This window comes from Hemitrygon akajei, chromosome 5 (assembly GCF_048418815.1).
Source record: "Hemitrygon akajei chromosome 5, sHemAka1.3, whole genome shotgun sequence".
Lineage (NCBI taxonomy): Eukaryota > Metazoa > Chordata > Chondrichthyes > Myliobatiformes > Dasyatidae > Hemitrygon > Hemitrygon akajei.
Genome location: NC_133128.1, coordinates 38,574,268 through 38,595,984, shown reverse-complemented (window position 1 = coordinate 38,595,984; position 21,717 = coordinate 38,574,268). Strand labels below are relative to the sequence as shown.

The 21,717-nt window shown below is 42.5% G+C and overlaps 1 protein-coding gene across 4 annotated transcripts in view; it reads right to left on the bottom strand.

Annotated features, from left to right (window-relative positions):
* LOC140727650 (E3 ubiquitin-protein ligase DZIP3-like) overlaps window positions 1-6,562 on the bottom strand; it is a 107,662-nt gene extending 101,100 nt beyond the window's left edge. For 3 of the 4 annotated variants that reach the window (XM_073045266.1, XM_073045268.1, XM_073045270.1), the window contains exon 1: window positions 6,455-6,529. The gene's annotated coding sequence lies outside the window, so the exon portion shown is untranslated. Of the gene's footprint in view, window positions 1-6,437 lie in introns of all 4 variants that reach the window. The other variant, XM_073045267.1, reaches the window with a different exon arrangement.
* Window positions 6,563-21,717: the final 15,155 nt, after the last annotated feature.

Genomic DNA, 21,717 nt, shown 5'->3' with positions numbered 1-21,717 from the left:
TACCAACCCACTACAGGCGAGGTTTCAAGGACCATACAAAGTAGTTAAGAAAATAGACTCGCTGAATTATGTGATTGAAACCCCTGATAGATGCAAGCCGAACCAGTTGGTTCATGTAAACATGCTGAAAGGTTATCATGAAACGACCCCCGCGGAGGTCGGTGCAGTCACGAAAACTGATGAGGTAGAGCGGAGTGTTGAGGAGGACCCAGAGCGTTTTGAAAAGATAAGTATAATACCCACCAGACTAGAGAACTGTTATTCTAGCCAATCTTGCTGATAAAGTCAATCACTTAGAGCCTGAACAAAGAGAGCAGTTAACACAGCTCATTAAACAGCATACAGATTTATATCCAGATGTTCCAAGGAGGTGTAAAGGAACAGAGCATGATGTCATTGTTGCCTCGACCCAGCCTATTAAACAATCCCCGTATCGGATGAATTTGGAAAAGAGCAAGCTAGTAGAAAAAGAAATTGAGCATATGCTAGCTGCTGGTATAATTCGTGAATCCTTTTCTGCGTGGGCCTCTCCCTGCGTGGTAGTACCGAAACCGGATGGTACCATAAGATTCTGTACCGATTACAGAAAGGTGAATGCTGTCACACAGACAGATGCTTACCCTATCCCCAGGGTAGACGATTGCATTGATAAAATGGGGAAAACGAGGTACATCACTAAGATTGACTTGTTAAAGGGATAATGGTGCGTTCCTTTAACGGACAGGGCTCGAGAAATTTCAGCCTTTGTCACCCTATCCGGGTTTTACGAGTACAACGTCTTGCTGTTCGGAATGAAAAATGCACCAGGGACATTCCAGAGGATGATTGACATGGTGATAAAAGGGATAACAAATACCAAGGCTTATATTGACGATGTGGTAGTTTGGAATGACACCTGGGATGAGCACATTGAGGCTGTAGAAAACCTGTTTAAAAGAATGTCTGCAGCCCAACTTACAGTGAACCTTGCAAAGAGTGAGTTTGGTCATGCCACAATCACCTACTTGGGGTATGTGGTAGGGCAGGGGCAGTTGGCTCCTGTGCAGGCAAAAGTACAGGCTATTTCTGAGGTTCCTGTACCAACAAACAAGAGAGCCTTGAGAAGATTTTTGGGCATGGTGGGGTACTATCGAAAATTTTGTAAGAACTTTGCTGATATCACCCTCCCACTTACAAAACTCCTACAGAAGGAAGAAGAATTTGAGTGGAACAATTCTTGTCAGGATGCTTTTGACAAGTTAAAAACCATACTGTGCCATCACCCTTAAAGGCACCTGACTTGTTAGAACCTTTCTCCCTGGCGACTGATGCAAGTGATGAGGCTGTGGGGGCAGTCCTATTGCAGAAAGCAGGGGATGGGGTGGAACACCCGGTAGCGTATTTCTCTCGGAAGTTCAATGTGCACCAGAGGAATTACTCTACCATAGAAAAAGAATTGTTGGCACTTGTTTTGGCAATACAACATTTTGAAGTGTACATTTGTTCAGCACAAAGACCCTTAATTGTTTATACAGATTACAACCCTTTGGTATTCCTGGCTAACATGAAAAATAAAAACAGGAGATTATTAAATTGGCGTCTGATGCTACAAGAGTTTGATATTTAGATACAACATATTAAAGGAAGTGACAATGTAATCGCTGACTGTTCATCTAGATGCTAAGTGAAGGTATATCTGTATTGCTTTATAGTTAAGAACACTTCTGTATTTTTGCTAAACTCTGTAATCCTGTAAAACGCTGTACTAGTTAATTTTCCCCTTTTAGTGAAAATTCCTAGAAGGATGGGGCTGTTACGAAGGATGAACAGCTCTGATGGGCAGGAGGGTGCAGGGTCTTAGGGATCTGTTCTGGGTCCAATGTTGTTTGTCATATACATTAATGATCTGGATGATGGGGTGGTAAATTGGATTAGTAAGTATGCAGATGATATGAAGATAGATGGCATTGTGGATAATGAAGTAGGTTTTCAAAGCTTGCAGAGATTTAGGCCAATTAGAAGAATGGGCTGAAAGATGGCAGATGGAGTTTAATGTTGGTAGATGTGAGGTGCTACATTTTGGTAGGACTAATCAAAATAGGACATACATGGTAAATGGTAGGGCATTGAGGAATGCAGTAGAACAGAGTGATCTAGGAATAATGATGCATAGTTCCCTCATATCTCATATGGATAGGGTGGTGAAGAAAGCTATTGGTATGCTGACCTTTATAAATCAGAGCATTGAGTATAGGAGCAACACGAGTGAATCTGCAGATGCTGGAAATAAATAAAAACACAAAATGCTGGCAGAACTCACCAGGCCAGATAGCATCTATGGGAGGAGGTAGTGACGACGTTTCGGGCCGAAACCCTTCATCGTCACTACCTCCTCCCATAGATGCTGTCTGGCCTGCTGAGTTCTGCCAGCATTTTGTGTTTTCATTGAGTATAGGAGTTGGGATGTAATGTTAAAATTGTACAAGGCATTGATGAGGCCAAATTTGGAGTATTGTGTACAATTCTGGTCACCGAATTATAGGAAAGGTGTCAACAAAATAGAGAGAGTACAGAGATTTACTAGAATGTTACCTGGGTTTCAGCACCTAACTTACAAAGGAAGGTTGAACAAGTTAGGTCTTTATTCTTTGGAGCATAGAAGGTTGAGGGGGGACTTGATTGAGGTATTTAAAATTATGAGGGGAATAGATAGAGTTGACATGGATAGGCTTTTTCCATTGAGAGTCGGGGAGATTCGAACAGGAGGATGAGTTGAGAGTTAGGAGCAAAAGTTTAGGGGTAACATGAGGGGGAACTTCTTTACTCAGAGAGTGGTAGCTGTGTGGAACAAGCTTCCGGTAGAAGTGGTAGAGGCAGGTTCAATATTATCATTTTTTAAAAAAATTGGATAGATATATGGACAGGAAAGGAATGGAGGGTTATAGGCTGAGTGCAGGTAGGTGAGAGTAAACGTTTGGCACAGACTAGAAGGGCCGAGATGGCCTGTTTCCGTGCTGTAACTGTTATATGGTTATATGATTGGTGCAAATGGGTATTTAATGATCAGCATGGACAAGGTGTGTCAAACCATGATGACAAACAGCAGCCTCAGAAAATAAAATTAGGAACCAGCACAAAAAGCAATCACTCTTGTCATCTCAATTACCAGTTGGGAGAATTTCTTAACTTAGAGTCATAGAGAAGTAGAGCACAGAAACAGGATCATTGTCCCATCAAGTCCATGCCAAAACCATTTAGACTACCTCCTCCCATCGACCTACACTGGGACCACAGCCTTCGATATCCCTACTATCCATGTACCTATCCAAACTTCACTTAAATGTTGAAATTGAGCTCACGTGCACTTGTGCTGGCAGCTCACTCCACACCCTCACAACCTTCTGAGTGAAGAAGTTTCCCCTCATATTCCCATTAAACATTTTACCTTTCACCCTTAACCCATGACCTCTAGTTCTAAGATCACAATCTAAGATAGACCCAACGTCAGTGGAAAAGCCTGCTTGCATTTACTCTATCTATACCCTCATAATTTTGTACAACTCTATCAAATCTCCTCTCAATCTACTTTCCAAGGAATAAGGCCCTAAATCTATTCAATCTTTCCTTATAACTCAGATCTTTCAGACCTTGCAACATTTTGGTAAATATTCTCTGTTCTCTTTCAATCTTATTTACATCTTTCCTGTAGGTACTCCAAATTAGGCCTCACTAATGTCTTATACAACTTCAACATAACATTCCATCTCCTAGATTCAATACTTAGATTTATGAAGGCCAATGTGCCAAAAGCTTTTTTTACAACCCAATCTACCTGTGATGCCACTTTCAATGAATTATGGACTTGTTTTCCCAGATTCCTTTGTTCTATCGCACCCCTCAGCGTGCTACCATTCACTCTGCAAGTTCCTACCCTGTCTGGTCCTACCAAAGTGCAGCACATGACCTACTACGCGCGACACCATGCTGACTATCCTTAATCAGTCCATGTCTACCCAAATACTTATCTATCCGGTTCCTTAAAATACCTTCCAATAGCTTACCCACAGGTAACGTCAGATTCATCTGCCTATAATTTCCTGGTTTCTATTTCAGAGCCTTTTTTAAATAGTGGAACATTAGCTGTCCTCCAATCTTCTGGTGCCTCTCAACATTAAGGATGTATTAAATATATCTGTTAGGGCTCCGGCAATTTCTGCACTTGCCTCCCGTGGGGTCCGAGGGCAGAACTTGTCAGACTGTGGGGATTTATCCACCCTGATTTGCCTCAGGGGAGCAAACATCTCCTCCTCTGAGATCTGTAAATCTGTACAGGGACCATGAAGTTGATGCCACTTTGCCTCACTTCCATAGACTCTGTATCTGTGTCCTGAGTAAATACAGATGAAAATAAGATCTTCCCCTCTGTTTTGGCTCCACACATGGATTACCATTCTGGTCTTCCGAAGGACTAATTTTAGCCCTTAAAATCCTTTTGCACTTAACATATCTGTACAATCTATAAGGATTCTTCTTCACCTGGTCTGCTAGAGCAACTTCATGCCTTCATTTAGCCTCCCTGATTTCTTTCTTGAGTGTTCCCTTGCATTTCCTGCACTATGGAAACACCTCATTTGTTCCTACTTGCTTAAACCTACTATGCACCTCCTTTTTTCTCTTAACTAGGGCCTCAATATATTTTGCAAACCAAGATTCCCTACATTTGTTATCTTTACCTATTATTCTGACAGCTTTGTACTCTCAAAATTTCATTTTTGAAGGCCTCCCACTTTCCAAGTACGCCTTTACCAGAAAACAGCTTGTCCCAATCACATTTGCTGGATCATTTATAATACCATCAAAATGGGCCTTTCTCCAATTTAGAATCTCAACCCATGGCCAGACCTATCTTTTTGCATAGTTACTTTGAAACTAATGACATTGTGGTCACTGGATGCAAAATGTACCCCTACACAAACTTCTGTCACCTGTCCTGTCTCATTCCCTAATAGAAGATCTAGTATGGCATGCTCTCTCATTGGGACTGATGAAAGAAATTTTCCTTAACACATTTGACAAACTCTGTCCTATATAGTCCTTTAACAGTATGGGATTCCCAGTCAATATGTGGAAAGTTGAAATCACCTACTATAACAACCTTAGGTTTCTAGCAACAGTCTGCGATCTCTTTACAAATTTGTTCCCCTAAATCCCTAAGACTATTGAGCGGTCTGTAATACAGCCCCATTAAAGTGATCAGAGTTTTTTTTAATTTTGCAGTTCCACCCATAACATCTCACTAGCTGAGTTCTTCAGTCTGTCCTGACAGAGTACTGCTGTGACATTTTACCCTAATAACGCTACTCCTCCCACTCTGTCACATCTAAAACAACAGAACCCCAGAATATTGAGCTGCCAGTCCCCCCCCCCCACAATCAAATCTCACTAATGGCTACAATATCATAATTCCAGGTGTTGATCCATGCCCTAAGCTCATCCGCCCTTCCTACGATACTTCACGCATTGAGATATAAGCAGCGCAGGATGCTAGTCGCACCATGCTCAATCTCTCTCTGACTTTGCCTAAGGTCTTACCAACATCTGCCTCCACAACCTCTCCACAAACTCAAACACCAGGAAATCTGCAGATGCTGACGAAGGGTCCCGACCCGAAACGTCGACTGTACTTCTTCCGATAGATGCTGCCCGGCCTGCTGCGTTCCACCAGCATTTTGTGTTGTGCTCTCCACAAACTGTTGTGGCACTCTGGTTCCCATCCCCCTGCAACTCTAGCTTAAACCTTACTGTGTAGGATCAATAACATTCCCGCTAGGAAATTGGTCCCCATCCAGTTCATTTTTGGAGAGAGAAAATCAGTTGATATTTCATGCCAGTGACCCTTCATCTCAAGTCTGGAGAGTTAATGCTCGGTAATATTATACGTTAATGTGGATGCTGTATTTTGATTGATTTTGCTGCCCGATAGACAACACATGAATGAGAAATTTAAAAAGCGACTGAGGGTGCATCACAGAAGGTCACCACTGGCAAAGATAGAGACGCAGAAAGCAAAACTGTTCTTGGTAATTTCATAACCAGGACTAGTATAACAGCGAAGTAACTAAATCTGGGGTTACGGAACTTTTAAAATTCGGGTCACAGGAAGTTTACTACTCGATTTACCGTGTACGCCATAAAGGTGAGATTTAAAACTCTTTAAAAATTAGTTCCAATTAGTGGATTAGACACAATTTTATCAATGAAAATTTAGGAAGAGGATTCTTGCAGAAAGTGAAAGGTGAATTCAGTGTAGGGCTGAAGCTGCGGTGGTGTTCCAGCTCGGCCCCGACTCTCAAACTGCTTCTCAGCTCCTTCCTTCGCCGATAACAAACTTTACAACGAGAAGAGGAAAGCAAAATGCAGCATGTTTACCCGAGACGCCCTTTATCTACAAAACCCACTTTTATTCACCACTCACTGCGCGTTTTCCAGGAGGGACGACAATTCCCGAGCTGACGCCAGAGGACAGGCTGATCCAGCGAACCAGGCCGGAGCCAACAACGCCCGTCACAGCGCCACCACACGGCGCCCATCGCCAACTACAGGCGGGCCGGGGTTTGCCGTCGGGAAGCCCCAAGTGGAGAGTGTTTCTCAGTCCATTTGAGCGGCAATGGCGCTGTTGTTAAGAAGGGCCTAAAGATGTCGGTAGGCGACTCACTGAATACTGAAATTCAGAGGTGTTGATCATCGTGAATATGGTTTCCCACTCACTTTGTGAGGACGATGTTAATTTCTATACATTGAATATAAGATCATACGCGGCAGCTTTTTCCTCAAACTATAAGTGTGTGTATTTAATATGTCTGTAATATTGTAAATATATTGTTTGATTAACCACTCTGTTTAAATAATTCATTATGGGTTATTTGTAAAAGTATGTGAATACCATAAGTCATCACACCACTATGTAATAAAAGCACGTCTCACTACAGAAGAAACGTAATCTTAGCTCAAATGCTTTATCTTCCAGTTCTGTGTTTTTATTTCAATTAGTTTTATGTTTTAGAGTTACAAAATATAACTGGCAACAAGAAAGTTGTAAACAAACTCAAGATAACTACCTACCTGTTGAAGTACAACGAGATGTTGGAGTTTTAAAAAAGCACAGCAAGACATTGGAGTTAAAATAAAGACAAAAAGTGGATGAATTAATTAGTTCATAAACAGAGTACCAGGAGATAATAATCATAAATAAAAAAGAGCAGAGGTGGCTGGCTACATTGGAAAGATAGACACATTTGATTGTATGAAAGATAATTATATATAGAGCAAATAGAGCAATATTTTGAGTAAATGAAATAGCCAATGGCAAGTGCCAGTGCCAGTGCCAGTACCTCCAGTTGAACTTTGTCTTTTTGTGTGTTTTCCCCCTAGCTGTCAGTGTGTGGTTTTGTATTGCCATGTGCTTCTATTTGTTTTCATACTCTGGCCCCTGTATTACTGAGTACTCCGCCTCTCACCTGTTTCTCATTATTACCTGTTTTGCTGCCACTTCTGTCTCATTGTGCTCCACCTATCGTCTGCCTCTGTTTATTGCTCAGCATATTTTAGTCCTGTGTTTTCACCTGTTTGTGGCCAGATTATGCTAGTGAATTTTCCTGAGCCTTTCCAGCATTTGTATATGAACACTGTCTGTCTGAATATCGACTCTTCCTGTTTCCGGTTTTTGTATTTCTCTGGAATTTTTGATCTCTGCCTGAACTTTGATGCTGACTTTGTTGCCCCTCTGGATTTGCTTCTCAGTAAATATCTCAGTGTGCACAGTACTGGGTCTGTGATTGGGTCCCTGCTTCTGACACCTGACAGCCAGTTTTACTGAGTGTATTGCGTGGAAAAGCATACAGTTTGCTTGGAAGTTTTAACTGCTCCAACCAAATCAGCGGAAATGTGCTTTGCTGATATCGTTAAAGTAACGCAGGAACATTTGGAACTGAGATCATTGTTGACTGCAGACACTTAGGTTCCATAAGTGGAATCAAAAGGAAGGGGAGTCTATTCAGTGTACGTGGCTGAATTGAAGAAGTTGTTTGAGCACTGCCTGTTCAGTAATGGGCTTAATGATGACTAAGAGATAGTTTGTGGAATCTTACAAGAAACCATTTAGACAAGCAGTTGAAATTGCTGTTTCAATGGAAACAGTAGACTGCGATTGAGTTGCATTCATAAATAAAAGTGAGTTTGAACAAAACTGCAATGAACACATTGTGGTAGAGACTCACATACATCAGACCAATGCAGGTTTAAAGTTTAAATGACTTTATTACTTACATCCTTTACATACATGACCAGTTATGTCTCCATCTAAATGTGCAATTTATAGTAATTTGTAATAAGTAGAATGTAACAACAAGAGACAATACAGCATAAAAATACAATTGTATCTGCATGAATTAATCATTCTTTTGGCTTGGTGGAAGAAGCTGTCCCGGAGCCTGTTGGCCCTGGATTTTATGCTGTGGTACAGTTTCCCAGATGGTAGCAGCTAGAACAGTTTGTGGTTGGGGTGACTCAGGTCCCCAATGGTCCTTTGGGCCCTTTTTATGCACCTGTCTCTGTAAATGCCCTGAATAGTGGGCAATTCACATCTACAGATGTGCTGGGCTATCCACACCACTCTCTACAGCAGTGGTTCCCAACCTTTTCTATGCCCCACACCCCTAGGAAATGTTTGATTAATGTTCGCACCCCCTACAAAAGTAATATCACATTTGAAGATGAAGAAGTCTAATTTTTAATTTTTGAACCACATACAATACTGCGGGTGAACAAATTGAACTTAAAAAAATAAGCTTTTAACTCAGTACATAAAATGCAAATATAAACTGAGCAATTAGATTCGAATTTATTCAGAAAAAATTGTAAACAGTAAAATCAATCCCAATTGTGAACATAAAATTCAATGACTTCTTTGCTCCTGCTTCTCATTCATGATTTTGTCAAAACATGGAACTTACTTGCTGACTGCGATCTGCAGGTCTGCCTGTGGATTCAGGCGATTCCTAGATTTTGTCTTGATTGACAAAAGAGGACTGAATCCAGATTCACACAGGTATGTTGTTGCAAATGGAATGAGGACACAGAGTGCTTTTCCACCAAGTCTCGGGGAACATGTCCAGGGCTGCACACCAAAACTCCTCCAAAGTCTTGCTTTCAAATTGCATTTCAAGAGCTTGATTTGTCCACAAATCAATAAGATCTTCCTTCAGCTCTTCATCATCTGACATTTTCTCCAAATTGTAGGAATATGGATTCATGATCCATTCTTCTATTATCTTCAGGTCTCCAGCAGCAAAATATCCATCAAACGATTCTGTCAGCATTTCCAAACGAGCCACAATTTCTTCACGCACAGTAGGAGGTATGGATCCAGCATCGTCAACCATCTCTTCTAGTGAAGGAAAATTTGAGAGACTGCCTCTTTCCATCCTTCGACGCCAAAGACGTAACTTTTCCTTGAAAAGAAACACTCAGGTCATTCATACGAGTGAAAATATCAGCTAAGTAAGCCAGCATTTGGGCAATTTCCTGTGATTCCATTGCCCCATCCAGATCACATTCACACTCCTCCAGAAAAACTTTGATTTCTTCCCGCAGTTCAAAGAAACGGGTTAAAGCTTGTCCTCGTGACAACCAACGGACTTCTGTGTGGAAAAGCAAAACTGAATGCTCACTTCTCAGATCCTCACAAAATGATTTGAAGATGCGATGGTTCAAAGCACGCCTCCTGATCCAGTTGATGATCTTCACACAAGTATCAACGACTTTCTTCAAATTTGGAGGCAATGTTTTTGATGCCAAAGCATACTGATGAAAAAAACAATGGGTAACTTGCAAGTCTGGAATCTCCTTTTTCATCAATGCAGAAAAGCCAGATTTATTTCCAAGCATTGCAGGTGCCCCGTCAGTGCACACAGAACCAATGACTTTGATATCTAAATCATGTTTAGCAGAGACGTCTTACACCAGCTGCATCACATCCTTTGCGGTTGTGTTTGTTTTCAGATCTTTACAAAACAGGAAATCTTCCTTCCCAGCACCATCATTGACATACCTCACTAATGTGATGAGTTGACTACAACTGGAGATATCAGTTGACTCATCCAACTGAATAGAGATTTTAAGAGGACTAGCTCTGACATCTGAGATGACTTGGTCCAAAATATCTTCACTCAAATCACTGATTCGGTTGTGAATGACATTATTTGATAGGGGCACCTGTTCAAATTTTTTTCTTGCTTCTTTGCCCAGGATAATTGTTGCCATTTCCAGTGCACATGGCTTGATGAGATCTTCCGCAATTGTATGGGGCTTCTTGGATTTGGCCACTTTATATGCCACTTGGTATGAAGCAAGAAGTAATGGTTTTTCAACAGAAACGAAACCTAATTTTGGAAGAGTTCCTTGTGAATCAAAATGAGCTCTTTTGATTTTCAATGACCCAGCATCATGTCCTTCAACGTCAGCTCCGCCATGCTTGTTCTTGAAGTGCTCTTGAAGCTTGGATGGCTTCAGATTTGAGTTGGAAAACACAATGCTACAAAGAATGCACTGGGGTTTTTGCAAGCCATCATTTCCTGTTGTGCACGTGAAACCAAAGTACACATAGTCATCATTCCATTTCCTTCTTTTTGACATGATGAATGGTTAATGAAGGGAAAAATATGAGCTAATATGAGAAAAACTATCTGACTAAGTCAGGAATGACCGCTTTACTCAAATATGCTTTCGAATATTATATTACGATATTATCTGCAGTTAAGCCAAGATAAATTGTCAGGTGGAAATGCTATGGGGACGCGACGTGAATTATTAGGCTACTCTCTATTGAATTTACACACCTATTTCCGATGATTATTGGAGATATGAACTCCCATCACACGATTCAAAGTCCTCAGTGCTAACCATGATACCTCCTCAACTAACACAATTCAAAATTATCAACAATTCAAGAAAAAAACCTTTTAAGAGGAAAAAAAACCTTTGAAATTCAAAAACTTCTTTAATGCATTGAGACAAATGACTTTTAAAATCAAAATGCGGCTTTTTAAAATTTTATAATTGAATAATTTACCTACTGTCTGTGGGTTTGGTTTTAACACGAAGTCGTTACTGGATGGTTGATTTGGGATATATAAAGATTTTGCATTATGAGATGATTTTTAACTCTGAGATGTAACCTTCTAGCTAATATTGATGAGACTCCTCAACTCTGTGAGGTGTAACTTCCCAGGTACAACATGAGAATCCTCAACGCTGACTCGGGTAGCGGGAGACTGGAGTGTGTTTGGGACAAATGTTACTACCACTTCTCAAGGCACACTGGCAGCTGGCTGAGTGATGATTCGTGACTCGTCACTCAAGGACACAAGCCACTCTTTGTCGCATCCCCTGAAATTCCATCTCGCACCCCCTGGAGGTGCGGGCATCCCAGGTTGGGAACCCCTGCTCTACCGAGTCCTGCGATTGAGGGAAATACAGTTCTCTTATCAGGCAGTGATGCAGCCAGTCAGGATGCTCTCAGTTGTTCCCCTATTGAAAGTTCTTAGGATTTGGGGACTCATGACAAACTTCTTCAACTGTCTGAGGTGAAAGAGGCGCTGTTGTGCTTTTTTGACCGCACAGCCGGTATGTACAGACCACATGAGACCCTCGGTGATGTTTATGCCGAGGAACTTAAAGCTGTTCACCCTCTCAACCCCTGATCCATTGATGCCAGATCCAATAAGGACAGACAGATGATATGTCAAAATTGCAGTCAGTGGGACAAAATTGAAAAAGGGTGATGAACACATGACTGAATGTACTATATTTGAAAGTACACAGCATATGAAATAAGGTAGATGATCTTGTAGCGCAGGTAAATATTGGCAGGTATCTTTTGTGGGTCACTGGGTCGTGGCTGAAAAGATTATTGTTGGGAGCTTAACATCTTTGTATCAAAAGGAGAGGCAGGTAGGCAGAAGGGGCAGGGTAATTATGTTGGTCAAAAAAAAATCAAATCCTTAGAAAGAGGTGACATAGGATTGCAAAATGTAGAATCCTTGTGGGTAGAGTTATGGAACTGTAATGGTAAAGAGACCCTGATGGGAGTTATATACAGCCCTCTGAACAGTAGCAATAATGTGAACAAAAAATTGCAAAGGAAGATAGGAAATGCATGTCGAAAGGGCAATGTAATGATAGTCATAGGAGATTTCAATATGCAAGTAGATTGGGAAAATCAGGTTGGTGATCGGCATTGTTAAAAACAGTCAAATGCTACGGAAATTCCGGTGGCCTCATCAGTGGCAGGAGCAGTGTACAGTGAGGAGGCTTCTCACAGATCAGTGGTGCTCATTTAAAAGGAGAGCTTTGTGAGTGTTCGGTGTCATTCCAGCAGCTGAATCAGCAGCGGGGGCAGCACACAGTGAGAAGATTTCTCAGAGGTCAACAAGAGCAGTGAAGAGAGGATTAAATGAAAGTACAGAGGGGACAAGTGGAGCGGCCATTGTTGGGAGTGGGCCAGAGTGAGAGTGGGAGTGTCAGGCTTCAACTCAGAAGATGCGTTGGCTCAGGGTAAGTTGTCTGGGTAAGCTTCTCTTAAGTTTCCCTTTTATCTTACTATGCCAGGGTACTTAATGTAGTTTAAATGGCCATTGTGTATAGTTCATGCTGGATGTTGTAGTCCTTGGAGAATCACAGACTCCAAGGGAACGTATGTGGTACATCCAGCTGCAGCTCCTAGAAGGCCATGTTAGGAATCTGGAGCAGCATCTGGATGACCTTCAGCTTGTACGGGAGAGTGAAGAGATCCTCGACTGGAATAGCAGGGAAGTAGTCACCCTTAAGTTTCAGGTAGCTGGCAGCTGGGTGACTATCAGAAGAAGAAACGGGAAGGTGAATAGGCAGCTAGCGCAGAGCATCCCTGTGGCCATTCCCCTCAATAATCAGTATGCTGTTTTGGATAGTGTCATGGGGGATGACCTCCCAGGGGAATGACATGGAGACCAGGCTACTGGGACTGAGCATGGGTCTGTGCTGCAGAAGGGAAAGAGGGAGAAAAGGGGAGCAGTACAGATAGGGGACTCAGTAGCCAGTGGAGCAGACAGGAGATTCTGTGGACATGAACAGGACATCCAAATGATTCACCAGAGAAAGCAGGATCTCCCAGTGGCCACACATTTTAATTCCACATCTCATTCCCATTCTGATATGTCTATCCATGGCCTCCTCTACTGTCAAAATGAATCCAAACTCAGGTTGGAGGAACAACACCTTATATACCGGCTGGGTAGCCTCCAACCTGATGGCATGAACATTGACTTCTCTAATTTCCGTTAATGCCCCTCCTCCCCTTCTTACCCCGTCCCTGACATATTTAGTTTTTTTTTCTCTCTCTCTCTGCCCATCACTCTGCCTGTTCTCCATCTCCCTCTGGTGCTTCTCCCCCCTTTCTTTCTCCCGAGGCCTCCCGTCCCATGATCCTTTCCCTTCTCCAGCTCTGTATCACTTTCGCCAATCACCTTTCCAGCTCTTAGCTTCATCCCACCCCCTCTAGTCTTCTCCTATCATTTCACATTTCCTCCTCCCCCCACTACTTTCAAATCTCTTAGTATCTCTCCTTTCAGTTCATCCTGATGAAGGGTCTCGGCCCGAAAGGTCGACAGTGCTTCTCCTTATAGATGCTGCCTGTCCTGCTGTGTTCCACCAGCATTTTGTGTATGTTGTTATCCAAATGGTATGTTGCCTCCCAGGTACCAGGATCAGGGGCATCCTGGATCGTGTTCACTGCATTTTGGAGAGGGAGGGAGAGCAGCCAGATGTCTTGGTACATATTGGTACCAATGACATAGGAAGGAAAAGAAAAGAGGTCCTGAAGAGATAATTTAGAGAGCTAAGTAAAAAGCTGAGAAACAGAACTTCAAGGGTAGTAATTTCTGGATTGCTGCCTGTAACCATGCACCAGTGAGGGTAGAAACAGGATGATTCAGCAGATAAATATGTGGCTAGGGGACCAATATTCTTGCAGGCAGGTTTCTTACAGCTGTTGGGGAGGGTTTAAATTACTTTGGCAAGGGAATGGGAGCTGGAGTGAAGGGACTCAGGATTGGACGGATGGTGAAATAACAAAGATAGCATACAGTCAGACTGTCTGGAAGGGCAGCCAGATTATAGGACAAAATTGCAGCCCGCAGTAGGGATGTAGAATCAAAAAGGGTAGCAAATGCAGTACTCAAAGGAGTATAAGCAATAAGGTGGATGATCTTGTTGCACTTTTACAGATTGTTGGGTACGATGTTATGGCCATCACTGAATCGTGGCTAAGGATGGCTGTAGTTGGGAGCTGAATGTCCAAGGTTCCATATTGTATTGGAGGGTAGGAAGATAGGCCAAGAGGGTGGCGTGGCTCTGCTGGTAAAGAATGGTTTCAAGTCATTTAGAAAGATGTGACATAGGATCGGAAAATTTGAATCCGTATGGGTTGAGTTAAGAAACTGCTAGGGTAAAAGGACCTGATAACAGTTATATACAGGCCTCCAAACAGTAGCTAGAATGTGGACTGCAGATTACAACAGGAAATAGAAAAGGTGTGTAAAAAGGGCAATGTTATGATAGTCATGGAAGATTTTAACATGCAGGTAGATTTGGAAAATCAGGTTGATAATGGATCCCAAGCGAGTGAATTTGTTAAATACCAATACTGGATTGGGTGTTATGTAATGAACTGGAGGCTATTAGAGAGCTTAAGGTAAAGGAACCCATAGAAGCCAGTGATCACAATTTGTTTGAGTTCAACCTGAAATTTGATAGGGAGAAAGTAAAGTCTGATGTAGCAATATTTCGGTGGAGTAAAGGGAATTACAGTAGTATGAGAGAGGAGTTGGCCTAAGTAAATTGGAAGGAGATGCTGGCAGGGATGACAGCAGAGCAGCAATGGCTTGAGTTTTAGGGGAAAATGAGGAAGGTGCAGGATAAAAGTATTACAAAAACAAATACTCAAATGGCAAAATAGTCCAACTGTGGCTAAAAAGAGAAGTCAAAGCTAACGTGAAAACAAAAGAGCGTGCATACAACAAAGCAAAAATTAGCCATAAGATAAGAGGATTGGGAAGCTTTAAAAACTTAGAGAGCAACTAAAAAAAATCAGAAGGGAAAAGATGAAATATGAAAGCAAGCTACTAAACAATATCAAAGTGGATAGTAAAGGCCTTTACAAGTATGTAAAATAAAATAGAGAGATGAGGGTGGATATAGGACAGCTAGAAAATGAGGCTGGAGAAATAATAACAGGACAAGGAGATGGCAGATGAACTAAATGAGTATTTTGCATTAGTCTTCACTGTGGAAGGCACTAGCAGTGTGGTTGTAGCGTGTGAAAGAAGAGAAGTGAGTACAGTTACTATTACAAGGGAGAAGGAGCTCAAAAAGCTGAAAGACCCAAGGGTACATAAGTAATCTAGACCAGATGAACTGCCCCCTAGGGTTCTGAAAGAAGTAGCGCTAGAGATTGTGGATGCATTAGTAATGATCTTTCAATAATCATTAGACAATGGCATGGTGCCAGAGGATTGGAAAATTGCAAATGTCACTCCACTCCTTAAGATTGGAGGAAGGCAACAGAAAGGAAATTATAGACCAGTTAACCTGACTTCAGTGGTTGGGGAAAATGTTGGAATCAATTGTTAACGATGAGATTATGGAGTACTTGGTGACACAGGACAAGATAGGACAAAGTCAGCATCATTTAGTCAAGGTAAAATCTTGCCTGACAAACTTGTTGGAATTCTTTGAGAGTTTACAAGTAGGATAGATAAGGGGGATGTAGTGGATGTTGCATTTTTGGACTTTCAGAGGCCTTTGACAAGGTTTCACACAAGAGGCTGCTTACCAAGTTAAGAGCCCTTATCATAAGGTGGGTGTTGGGAATGGACCCAAATGCAAGACACAGACACTGAAGTACTAGGGAGAGGACTAGATGTATCAAAAAAGCAAGGGAAGTGGGGGAGAAACGATGCTGGACAATACACAGGTCCTGGACAAGACTAGGAGACAAGGCATGGGCTAGGACTAGACTAGGAAAGTGGGACCTGGATGAGGAACTAGGAACCTGGACAAGGACTCCGAGCCAGAGACTGGATAGGGACCCAGAACCTGGGTCTTGACTCTGGCTCAGACTCCAGATCCAGACGAGGACTGGACGTGGCAAGGCAACAGGACTGGATGTGGGGGCAGGACGCGGGACTCCAGGGATGGACGAGAACATGAAGCTCAGACTTGGTCTTGATCGAGGGAGAGCAGGAACGCAGAGCCTAGGTAGAGGGAGAGCAAAGCAGAAGTAGGGAGAGGTGTAGCTGGACACAGACACCAGCCCTGAACGAGACCAGGACTCAGGGCCTAGTCTACAACTTGGACACGGACACAGACTGGAACCTCCTCGGAGCCTTGGACATGGACTGGAACCTTGGACACAGACTGGAACCTCCTCAGAGCCTTGGACTTGTGCATAGGAACACAGAACACAGAGCCAGGACCCCTCCTTGGGTAACAGGACATAGGGCCAGGGCTTTACACAGAGCCAGGGCCCCTCCTTGGGGACAGGACATAGGGCCAGGGCTTTACACAGAGTCAGGACCCCTCCTTGGGGACAGGACATAGGGCCAGGACTCATACACTGACACTAAGCACAGGGACACAAAGAGACAGTTCCAAGCTCAACAATAGATAGTTCCTTCTGTTGGCTTGGCAAAGCTCCAGTCTCACTCCAGCAGCTGAACTTGACAGCAATTACAGGCAAGGTAGCCGGCAGGGCTTCAGAAGGTAGGAAGGGAACAGTCCAACCTCAGGAATACAGCAAAGCCAGCCTGACTTACCCAACAGAGGAAAGTACAAGATAAACTATCAACCACACACAAACCCAGGGCCACTTATATTCCAACTCCCAATATGAGAATCAGGTGCCTGTGATTAAGCCCAACAGAAACAACAGACAGCCAGAAGACCCGGAGTCCGGAGTCCACGGACCGGACTGTGAACCGGAATGCGGCTTCACGGACCGGACCATGACAGCCCATGGCATTACAAGAAAGTTACTGGTATGGTTAGAGCATTGGCTGATTGGTAGAAGGCAGTGAGTGGGAATAAAAGGTTGGCTGCCGATGACTAGTGATGTTCCGCAGTGGTCTGTGTTGGGACCACTTCTTTTTATGCTGTATATCAATGGTTTAGTTGATTGAATAGATGGCTTTGTTGCCAAGATTGCAGAAGATACGAAGTTTGGTGGAGGGGCAGGTAGCATTGAGGAGATAGGTAAGCTGCAGAAGAATCTAAACAGATTAGGGGAATGGACAAGAGAGTAACAAATGAAATTCAATGTTGGAAAATACATGGTCATGCACTTTGGTAGTAGAAATAAATGAGCAGACTATTTTCTAAACAGGTAGAAAATCCAAAAATCTGAGATGCAAAGTGACTTGGGAATCCTAGTGCAGAACACCCTAAATATTAAGTTGCAGGTTGAGAAGATGAGGAAGGCAAATGCAATGATAGCATTCATTTCAAGAGGTCTTGAATACAAGAGCTGGAATCTGATGCTGAGGCTTTATAAGGCACTGGTGAAGCCTCACCTTGAGTATTGTAAACCGTTTTGGTCTCCTTATCTAAGAAAAGATGTGCTGGCATTGGAGAGGGTCCAGAGGCGGTTCACAAGGATAATTCCAGGAATGAAAGTGTTATCATATGAGGAACGTTTGATGGCTCTGAGTCTGTACTCGCTGGAACTTAGAAGGATGATGGGGGATCTCATTGAAATATTACGAATGTTGAAAGGCCTTATGAATGTTGATGTGGAAAGGATTTTTCCCATGGTGAGGGAGCCTAGGACAAGAGGGCACAGCCTCATAATAGAGAGGTGTCTGTTTAAAACAGATGCGGAGGAGTTTCTTTAGCCAGAGGGTGGTGAATTTGTTCAAAGGTTATGGGGAGAAGGCCGCTGAATGGGGTTGAGCAGGGGTAAAAAGGCTCAGCCATGATTGAATGGTAGAGCAGATTTGATAGGCCAAATGGCCTAATTCTTCTCCTGTGTCTTATGGTTAAAACAGGCAAGCATGGATATTGGACCACTGGAAAATGACACTGGAGAGGTAGTAATGGGGGACAAAGAAATGGTGTACAAACCTACTAAGTATTTAGCTTCATTCTTCACTGTGGAAGATACTAGCAGTATGCTGGAAATTAACGAGTTTTAGGGGGCAGAATTGAATTGAATTGAATTTATATTTTCCTGTCATTCAACCATTCATGAATACTCATGAATGCAGCCGAGATCAAGGTGCAAAACACAGTACCAACAGTCACACAAAGCACAGAACACACACATAGCACGTATAAGATAAGAAAATACAGCCACCCAATAAAAGAGACCACACTCACGCCACCCATCGCTGCCAAAATCAACTGAGCTCGTCTTCTACTGAGTGAACACTGGGTGGGGGGTGGGAGGACGTGGGGGAACAAGGACTTCAGCCTGGATGCCCTGCCACACCTCCCCTGTTGGCATCGGCCCTGGCACCTGTAAACAGGCAACACCGTGGTTTGAGGTCTAGTGAGTATAGTTGCTATTACTAAGGAGAAGGTGCTTGGGAAGCTGAAAGGGTAGAAATTCCTTTCATCTCAGTTTATAAAGGGACATCCCTTTATTCCAAGGAATCCTCAGCTCTCCTACTAATGAGAACATCCCCTCCATGCCCAGTCTATCCAGGGCTTTCAATATCCTATGGGTCTTAATTAGATCCCCTCTTATCCTTCTGAAATACTGAGTACAGGTCCAGAGATATCAAACACTCCTCATAAACCTGTTGCAGTTGGATTGGAGCAGAACTGGTAAAGGAGAAGTAAAATCTGCTCACGGGAATGATAATGAGAATTTATCACGGCTCAGCTTTAATGCTACATGCCTAAGGCAGAACGTTCTGAGTTCAAGCCCAAAAGTGGTACAGCGATCAGAGGAGCTGCTGTGATAGGCGATGTTGTTTTGGACAGGATAGTCCACCTGATCCAGATGGATTACACTCTGGGGGTCTGTAAGAGGTAATTGAAGAGATTGTGGTAATGATCTTACAAGAATCAATGGATTCTAGGATGATTCCACACATCTAGAATATTGGAAATGTTACTCCACTCTTTAGGGAGGAAGACAGGGGAAAGGGAATTATAGGCCAGTTAGTCTGCCTTCAGTGTTTGAGAAGATGTTGGAGTCCATTATTAAGGATGAAGTTTTGAGGTACTTGGAGGCGCTTGATAAAGTAGACCAAAGTCAGCATAGTTCCCTTAATGGGAAACCTTGCCTCGCAAATCTATTGGAGTTCTTTGAGGAAATAACAGGCAGGATTTTCAGAAGGCCTTTGACAATGTACTGCACATGAGGCTGCTTACCTAGAAGTCTATGGTACTACAGAAAAGATACAGGCATAGATAGAAGATTGGCTGACTGGCAGGCATGGAATAAAGGAGACCTATTCTGGTTGGCTGCTGGTGACTAGTGATGTTTCACAGGGATCAGTATAGAGACTGCTTATTTTATGCTATATGTCAAATATTTAAATGATGGAATTTATGGTTTTGTGGCAAAGTTTACAGATGATACAAAGAAAAGTGGAGGAGAAGTTGGTGTTGATGAAGCAGAGAGTCTGCAGAAGGACTTGGACAGATTAGAGGAATAGACAAATGATGGACAAAAGATACCGTGTCATTGGACTGTCAGGAAAGGTAGGCAGGTGATCAGACAAAATTGCAGCCAGCAAGGTGACTATCAGTGCATTAGACGCAGAATCAGAAGGGTAGTAGTTACAGTACTCAAATTGTTATCCACACAAAATGCTGGAGGAACTCAGCATCAGCAGGCCAGGCAGCACTTATGGAAAAAATTACAGTCGGTCAGGACTGCCGAAGGGTCTCGACCCAAAACATCAACTGTACTTCTTTCCTTAGGTGCTGGTTGGCCTGCTGAGTTACTCCAGCATTTTGCTGATGTTGCTTGGATTTCCAGCATCTGCAGATTTTCTCTTGTTTGTGACTCAAAGGGTTATATCTCAATGCATAGAGTATAAGAAATAAGGTGGATGATTTTATTGCCCGGTATGTTGTTGTGGCCACCACTGAACTGTGGCTGTAGGATAGTTGTAGTTGGCTGCTGATCAGAGGGACAGGAAGGTAGGCAGAGGGGGTGGCATGGCTTTGCTGGTAAAGAATGGCTTCAAATCATTAGAAAGATATGACAAAGAATTGGAAGATGTTGAATCCTTGTGTGTTGAGTTAAGAAACTGCAAGGGTAAAAGAAACCTGATGGCAGTTATATATAGGTCTCCAAACAGTAGCTGGGATGTGGACTAGAGATTGCAATGGGATAAAGAAAAGGAATGTCAAAAGAGCAGTGTTATGATAGTCAGGAGATTTTAACATGCAGGTCGATTGGGAAAATAAGATTGGTAATGGATCCCAGGAGAGTGAATTTATTGAATGCCTACAAGATAGTTTATTTTAGAGCAGCTTGTCATTGAGCCTACTAGGGGATCAGCTATACTAGATTGGGTGTTATGTATTAAACTGGAGGTGATTAAGGTATTTAAGGTAAGGGAACCATTAGGAGACAGTGATCACAATATGATTGAGTTCAACTTAATATTTGATAGTGAGAAAGTGAAGTGGGAAGTAGCAGTATTTCAGTGGAGTAAAGGAAATTACAGTGATATGAGAGATGAGTTGGCCAAAGTAAATTGGAAGGAGATGCTGGCAGGGATGATAACAGATTAGCAATGATGTGAGTTTCTGGGAAAAATGGGGAAAGTGCAGAATAGAAGTATAAATGGCAAAATATTACAACCGTGTCTGTCAAGGGAAGTCAAAGCTAATATAAAAGCAAAAGAGGGCATACGTCGAAGCAAAAATTAATGGGAAGATAGATGATTGGGAAGCTTTTAAAAACCTACAGAAGACAACTAAAAGAATCATTAGAAGGGAAAAATGAAATATGAAAGCAAGCTAGCAAATAATATCAAAGTGGATAGAACAAATCTTTTTCAAATATATAAAAAATAAAAGAGTGATGAGAGTGGATATAGGACCACTAGAAAATGAGGCTGGAGAAAAAATATAACGGGGGGGGGGGGGGCATGGGACAAGGAGATGGCTGCTGAACTAAATGAGTATTTTGCATCAGTCTTCACTGTGGAAGAGTCTAGGTGCCAGGTGTTGAAGGGTGTGAAGGAAGAGAAGTGAGTGCAGTTACTATTATAATGGAGAAGGTGCTCAAAAAGCTGAAAGACCTAAAGGTACATAAGTCACTCAGACTAGATGAACTGCACCCTAAGGTTTTGAAAGAGATAGCTGTAGAGATTGTGGAGACATTAGTAATAATCTTTCAAGAATCATAGGATTCTGGCAGGGTTCTGAGGGACTGGAAAATTACAAATGTTACTTCTCTCTTTAAGAAAGGAGGAAATTATAGACCAGTTAGCCTAACAGTGGTTGGAAAGATGTTGGAGTCAAATGTTAAGGATGAGGTTATGGAGTACTTGGTAACACAGGACAAGATAGTACAAAGTCAGCATGGTTTTCTTAAGGAAAGTTCTTGCCTGACAAGGCTTTTGGAATTCTTTGAGGAGATTGCAAGTAGGATAGATGCAGTGGATATTGTATATTTGAATT